This window comes from Neolamprologus multifasciatus, chromosome 23 (genome assembly GCF_963576455.1).
Source record: "Neolamprologus multifasciatus chromosome 23, fNeoMul1.2, whole genome shotgun sequence".
NCBI lineage: Eukaryota > Metazoa > Chordata > Actinopteri > Cichliformes > Cichlidae > Neolamprologus > Neolamprologus multifasciatus.
Genome location: NC_140460.1, coordinates 17,995,925 through 18,003,744, shown reverse-complemented (window position 1 = coordinate 18,003,744; position 7,820 = coordinate 17,995,925). Strand labels below are relative to the sequence as shown.

The window sequence follows — 7,820 nt, the reverse complement described above, 5'->3', positions numbered from 1 at the left end:
CGTCCTGCCCCCTTAAGTCAAACTTTTAGAAGTTTAGAAAGAAAATAATAAATTAACCACAAAATAATTATGGACAAGATTTACTACAGTAGCTGAAAAATGTACGGTGGCCCTGAGAGGCCAAACGGACTGCAACTTCAGAAAACACCAGCAATAAGAAAAACACTGCAAAAGCACACAAAACACAACGGAAATAAGAAAAATGACAACGGAAATAGGAAAAAAGAAGAACAAATGGGAAAAAACAAAAACACAAAATAGGAAAAACCACAACGGAAGTGTTTCTGGGGAGACAATAACCCGACAGACCAGTTGCAGGAACCCAGAATCAGAATACTTTATTAATCCCGAAGGAAATTATAGAAACAAAACATGGTAGGTGTGTTTTATCATGATTCATATAATACTGATGATGGATTTTAGGCTAATAGTTAGGCTAACACACTTTTTTACCGCATTCCCAAAGATGCGGAAAAGCGAGCTTAATTGATTAGCGCTAATAAAAGAGCCAGGAGTAAGCAAAACAAGACTGAAAGATGGGACCCTCCAGCCGTCGGATTCCGCTTGTGCATCATTTCATATCGGGTAAGTTACCAAATACAAGCTTTCTACCATAAGTATTTTCATTATTTACTAGACTATCATTGTGGTTTGTGATGAGTGTCCCAAATCACATAGTTGCATGCATTGTGGCCTTTCTGTCATGCTTTCTAAGTTAGCAAGCTCTAAAGTAGAAATACTGAAATGTTTGTTTATTTTGTAGGCAGAAAGAGCGATAATCCATTGAGTCTGGACTTTATTCCATTGTTAAGAGATATATTCTAAAACACTTCTTCAGCAGAGAATCAGAGAGGAGAAACACACAGATTTTCTTGCTAGCAAGGGCAGCCTCCAGAGCTCACACACCAAGAGTGAGGCTCCAAGATTCGCACTGAGGACTGCCCTGGTCTTTATTTATATACTTCAGTGAGCGTTTGTTCCATACATTGGAATGTGGAAGTGTGTGTGTGTGTGTGTGTGTGTGTGTGTGTGTGTGTGTGTGTGTGTGAGCCCATAAATGACTTCCCTTAACCTGCTGTTCTGGAAAATCCAACAGTTCATCTATATGTAAAAAAAGGCACTTAGACTAAAACTGACATAGCTACGTTAATCCTACTAAAAACAATAAGACAAGGTACAACCTTTCCCATGCTCCTAGGATGTGGGGGTGGATGCCAGAACACTTTGGAATGTACCAACGTTGTTACAGACCTCCTAGGATGAGACATTCTTTCAATATGCCACCAACTATATACTTCTAAACACAAATGATTACATGCAGTATTCTATCATATGCAAACTTATATCATTAAAAGATTATACTGACTACTAAATACAATTTTCCATTGACATCCATCTATTTTCAACTACATTCTATCTCCAGAGAAGAGGAGAAGAAAAATGAGGCTGGATGTGTTCAACAGAAAACAGAAAGGAAAGCTACAACGGATAGAGCAAATAAAGCTATCTGCAAAAGGCATCCCTCCAGGGTGAGTATATCAAAGTCTTTCTCTAGCAAACTGTTGTAATATATGTTGGATCTACTTGTTTTTCTGTTGCATGTTGATTTGGTCTCTTACTCTGACTATCATACTTAAATTAATGTATGTAAAAGATCTTCTTAATCTGTTCAACCCCACTTTATCCTACTTGGTAAAATTATAAACCAAAACGTTTCTGCACAATTGGTTCTAAGTTTAGTACAAGCTAGAAGCGGTATCATGTACTGTAGTAGTATATTGTAGGAATAGAATGATTGACAAAAGTGCGGTTTACATCTTAACACCTCTTAATATATATTTTTTGTGTTTTCACCAGTCAACCAACCGATAATCCCCAAGATAACAGCAAGAATCCTACTGCAGACCAAACTCCTGTCTCACAGCATTTGAAGGGCTCCACCAATAAAGAACCTGGAAATGATGTCCAGCCTGTTCTCCATGAGAATGCTCTATTATGTAGCACTGAAACATGTGGTAAAAGCTTCCAATCTCTTGAGCAAGAATGCCAAGCTCTGAAGACTTAAAATATGTTGCTGAAAGAAAAAAACAAATAACACTACACTGAATGAAATGAGCTTCCATAATGATGATAAAAGGGTTGATATTCTTACTGGTTTACCAACATATACAATTCTCATGACAGTTTTTCATCTTGTGGCTGCTTTTCTCAAACGTGTCTTGTTTAACATGTTTTCAGCAGTACATGTTAACAATCATGGAGCTAAGAATGAACTTGTCCTTTGACTTTTTATTTCAAAATTGACTCAACCACTGGTTCAAAGCTTTTCAAACACTGTATCAGTGTGATGCATTGTAGACTGGTGCCAAGTCTAGTGTTGTGGCCTGACAGAGAGTCCCTAAGACAATCTTTTCTATATGCATTTCAGAACACCAGCTTTGAGAAGACTGTTTGCATCATAGATTGTTTAGAAATATTTCTAGAGAAACCGAGTAATTGCTAGCCAGTGCTCAGTGTTACTATTTGTACATGTCACATCGCACAGTAAAATATTTAATTGCAATTTGACCTCAAGGTTCTATTTGTTTCATCTCCTCTGGATGGGGAGGTCGCACAACTGATAAGTTTATTACAGAACAAAGTAATTTTTTATCTCATTTGCTCCCACGTGATGTAGTTTTAGCAGATAGGGGTTTCCTGGTTAAAGAGACCATTCAGAGATGCCAAGCAGAATTAAAGATTCCAGCATTTACTCGTGGAAAGAAACAGTTGGATCCTATTGATTTGGAGAACACCAGATGTCTTGCTTCTCTCAGAATACATATAAAAGAGTAATAGGAGTACACAATCTTGCAAAGCACTGACCCCATAACTTACATAGACAGAGAAATGATGTGACCTATCTTGACAAGATTGTGGGTGTATGTTGTGAGCTTACCAATGTATCTAAATCTGTGGTACCCTTCCGGTGATGTAAATGAAAATGATGTGACTGATGTGCTCAACCAACATATACACATTATAACTATATATATAATTTTTGTTTCCTTATTGTAACTTGACTTTTGAAGGGAACGCTTTCTTTTTTGTCCTACAAATATCAGAATAAGAGAATGGCAGACATCACCTGGGCTCACTATTTTTTTTAAACTTCACATCCATCTTAAATGATTTCCACTAACCACATTTCATATTCCTGATTGACATGTCAGAATCAAAATCAGAAAAAATGTTTTATTGCCTTGGTGCAATATAAAACACTGAATTATATAAATAACAAAAATTGCATTAATTTTTAATTTTAATTCAGGTTTGATGATCTTCCCCTCTTGTGTGCGGCATTGGGAGAGGTTGTGATACAGTTGGTCTTGCTCAGCAGCAGTCAGAGGTGGGAAAGTTGAGGCCGGGATGATCTTTTGCAGATTTCTCTTTTTTAAAAATTTTGTTTAGAGTTGTTAAAAATGAGGTCCTTGCATTGCTGATACTCCACTTTCTTTAAAGACTCCTGACTTGGGATGACCCACTTGTACTTCTTAGATGTAACAGCTATCTCTTCTGGTTTTTCCAATGGTATGCTGCCATGTGCTGAACAACACATGTGAGCAGCTCTCACCAAGGCCAGCTGTGCAGTTACAGTGTGCTCCCAAGACAACCCCGTCTTTTCTCACTACTACCCATGGCTTTAACTGCGGTTCATTAAGCCTTTGGGAATGTTGAACCTATAAATACAATTACAAATGTTAACAATCTTGGTTAAGTACACCAAAAACACAAAATAGCTACTGACAACCAGACACGTTTTAGTGAAGCTAATGAAAACAAACGCTAATGCTAACAATGCTAACATTACACCACCTGGAATAATATGACACTTACCTTTCCAGTGATGATGCAGAATTTTTTTTGCTTGAAGATTCCACAGCTGAATGTTTGTTACAAAGCCAGATTGAGTCCATTTGTAACCCGAGTCCCCCGAGTAGTACCATGAGAAGTTTATAAGGTAGTTATGTATGTCCGGATAGCATAGATCTGGGACGTCTTCTTCCGCTGAAATGCTTTTGAAAAGCAAGCCGGGAGCATTATACAGGTAGGTAATATTTAACCTATTTATTTTTTTGATATACAGCTCGATTTCATGCAAATTAAAGTGGGATGAATAAAAAGGTTCTGCAGTGCCGCTTACAGTGGCGCTGTTCATGTTGCTGCCAAAATGGTCACTTGACAACTGGTAGTCACGTGGGGTCCGGAGCTTATTTTGCTTCCTGCAACTGGTTCGTCGGGTTATTGTCTCCCCAGAAACACTTCCGTTGTATTTTTTCTTATTTGTGTTTTCGTTTTTTCTATATCCGTTGTGTTTTTTCCTATTTCCGTTGTCTTTTGTGTGCTTTTGCAGCGTTTTTCTTATTGCTGGTGTCTTCTGAAGTTGCAGTCCATTCAGGGCACCATAAAAATCCACTAGAAAGGGCACAAATTAAGGGCCTGTCTCAATATGCGTACTTGTGCGTTCTCGTGTATTTGTGACACGTCATCAGTCGGAGACCAAGAACTGTTCCATTTCAAAGTATGCATCAAGCCGAGAACGCGAAAAATTCCAGAATGTGTTCTCGATCCGCCTGTTTTATCGAGCATGCATCGGTGGTGACTTGTGTGGACTTGGTATCCCAGAATACATTTCGCAAGACCTCTGTGAAAATGGCAGAGGAGAAGACGCATAATTGTAAGTTAAATACTACTATTGTTGTAATATGCAGTGCATTTTCAATGCATTTTTATGTGAGAATATAGTAATTTAAAATTTGGATGTTTAGTCAATTTTACAATACAGACCCTAATTAAAAATTTTCTATGCTGTTTTCGGAGGGGCCTTGCCCACCAAATAGCGAGCACAAGAGGCTCAGTGTGCCCGAAGAAAACTGCCTAATCTCGGCATTTCATTTGGAAATTTCTGCTGTCTAAAGGCTCTGATTTAAATCGCTTTGGCAATTTTAATAGCCAGTCGTTTACACAAATCTTGTACTATTCTATATAAAAGTTATTTTTACGTTTGTATCAACATTAAGTTTTAATAAAGCATCTGACTGTTTTGCTGTCATTTTTCCCTACTTTTATTTGCTTGGATTGTTAATATATTGTAGCGGGTCAGGCCTGTTTGGGTTTTGTTTGACAGCTGTGTTCTGTTGTTCCAGGTGGCAGCGTTATGTTGCCATGGTTACAGGTGACGCTCTCTCTCTGCGACTGTGTGCTTCTGGGTGAGAGAGCGCCTTTTTTTGTTGTTGTGATGCTAGTGCTGCGCCGAGCATTTGGGCTAGCGGCTGTGTTTTCCTGTTGAATGCAAATAAACGTCTGTGTTCCCTGGCTAACTCTGCGGGAAGCAAGACCAAACGATACCTCGGTCTCCTCTAGGGATGGGTACCGGTATCCGGTGCCATGATGGCACCGGTTCTGACATAAACGGTAGTAACCAGACCAAAAAGCAGCGCACATTTCGGTGCTTTATTTTGGTGCTTTTTTTTGCTGAGCTGTGATACACTTTAGATTCTAGCCAATCATTTTACGTTTCCGAGGATAGTAGGCGGGCACAAGTACGTACGTTCTTTTAGAGCAGAGCTACAGATTAAAAATGCCCGAGGCGAAGCGATCAAAAGTCTGGCTGTACTTCACAGCAAAATATGCACACTCAGCAGCCTGCAACAAGTGCTTTAAGCTGATACTGTGATACTGTCAAAGGAGGTAACACCTCAAATCCGATGAAACACCTGGCGACGCATAGCGTTTTTTTTTAAAAGCCGAGAAATGCGCCGTATTTGATAGCTTGCTGCGACACCTCACACCGTGCACATTTACTGCGGGTGGGTTGCCTGTTATCGGACCCGGAGTTAGCAACATCCCCCAAAAACCCGAAGAGGAGAGTCCTGGCCCCTAGCCCTGCCAGTGTAGCAGAAATGATGACGGATGATGATGGCAGCAGCAGCCGTACTTCTCTGCGTGAATAGCTTAATGTTGTTTGTGTGTAATTTATGTTGAGTAGGCTAACCACGTTATTACATTAATGCATGTAAGGTGAACTAGCAAACACTGCCGTAGTTACATGCGGCTGTCTTCTTGTTAAATGGCAGATACTCCCTTCACCCTAGCCAAAAAGGCTAAAATGACCAAATAAAAAGTGGAAAACAGTTAAACGTGAGAGGTTTTTGGACAAAGTTTGTGTTTTTTTCCATTGATTAAGCACTGCTTCCAGCCAAGAGTGATACCATATATGCCCCATAGCTGCAGAAAAGGCTAACATTGTTATCTTTTTACAAAAAAAACATCTGAACACGAGAGGTTTGTGGACCAATTTTGTGTTCTCCATTCTTTAAGCACCGGTTTGAGCACCGTTTAAGCACCGGCACCGTTTCAAAAGTACCGCTTTGGCACCGGTATCAGATAAAACCTAAACGATACCCATCCCTAGTCTCCTCCTTGTCTGAGTTCGCCACAATATTAATGCAATATTTAATGTTTTATATTTTAATCAAGGGTCAAGTGAGGAAACACGGGGTCTCATTGAGAGGCGGGCAGAAAATGAGAGCCTTTTTACAGGAAAGAGAAATTCCTGCAAGACTGGATGGGAGTAAATACTGACTGCTTTTGCTGCTCCATGTTTTCTAGGGAAGGATTAGAGGAGCACATCTTATGATAACTAGCTATCGAAGTGACAGTGCAACATTCTTTTCCTCCAGGGACTTTGTTAGCTCTTCAGGCCTGGCCATAACAGCCAAGCAAGCACAAAAGAAATGGAACAATCTGAAGGCCAAATACAAGGTAATGTACCTGTTCCTATCTGATTTCTTAGATTGGTTTAAAAAAAAAACCTGTTTACCATTCATGAAATGTAAGGCTGTTTTGTTTTTTTGTTTCTTTGTTTGTTTTTTGGTAATTAAATGTACTTTGTCATTTAATAATAGAGTAATTGTATCTGTTATAATATAGCAATTAATACATATTTTCAGGAGCAAGGGGGTAGAGGAAGGTAGCCCGAATGCTGCCACCTGGCAGTGGTACAAAATGATGGATGCTGTGCTCCAGGGGCAGCACTCAATAAGTCCACCCCTGGTAGTTGCAGCAAACCTCGCATCCACTGCAGGTGGTGCAGTCAGCACTCCGGCCTCGTCCCCTTCTACCGAAGTGTTGAGGAAGAGCCAGAGGAAGAGGCCCAGGGACCGCCAGTCTGTACTTCAGTTTCTAAAAGACCTGGCAGAAAGAGAGGAAGAGAGAGGGAGACAGGCGCTGGCTAGGGAGGAAGAAAGGGAGAGGGCAGCTACTGAAAGGACAGACCGATATCTATCACTGTTTGAAAAACTTGTTGAAAATTTTTAAATAAAGCAATTTAAATCTCAATAATGAAGTGAGGTTTTTGCTGCATGTGTAACAGGGAATATCTTTAGTCAAAGTAAAACATAAGTAAACAAGTGTAACACTTACAATAACATTTAACATTGGATTCAACTTATACAACCGTGAGCACACAAGCAAATATACAAAAAAAGAACACTAATGTACACTATTTACAAGCTGAACAAATAAAGATGTATTTTAACTAATTAACTTAACTAATAACTAACACTAATTCGGAAAAAAAAATATTTGAATTTACTTTTTTTTTTAAACCAACAGGAGGCTTTTTCTTTTGGCCTTAGCTGCCTACATATCTGTTTGAGCATGACTACATCTTATAAATGAAACCTTTACCTAGATGTAGTCACGTTCAAACAAACATCCAGGCAGCTGTTCAGGAGCAGAAAGTCGTGCAGCAAGCCTGGCTCGGATACAAGCTCCTG

At 39.4% G+C, this 7,820-nt stretch overlaps 1 long non-coding RNA gene and 1 pseudogene across 2 annotated transcripts; one reads left to right on the top strand and one right to left on the bottom strand.

Moving 5' to 3' along the window:
• Positions 1–802: 802 nt before the first annotated feature.
• LOC146491329 (uncharacterized) lies at positions 803–6,906 on the bottom strand. Its single transcript, XR_014872482.1, has 2 exons — positions 3,877–6,906; positions 803–3,719 (listed from the first exon to the last, which is right to left on the bottom strand). It is a non-coding gene; the product is annotated as an uncharacterized LOC146491329 (long non-coding RNA).
• LOC146491330 (uncharacterized) lies at positions 1,430–4,069 on the top strand (annotated as a pseudogene). Its single transcript, XR_014872481.1, has 2 exons — positions 1,430–1,529; positions 1,858–4,069. The product of XR_014872481.1 is annotated as an uncharacterized LOC146491330 (transcript).
• Positions 6,907–7,820: the final 914 nt, after the last annotated feature.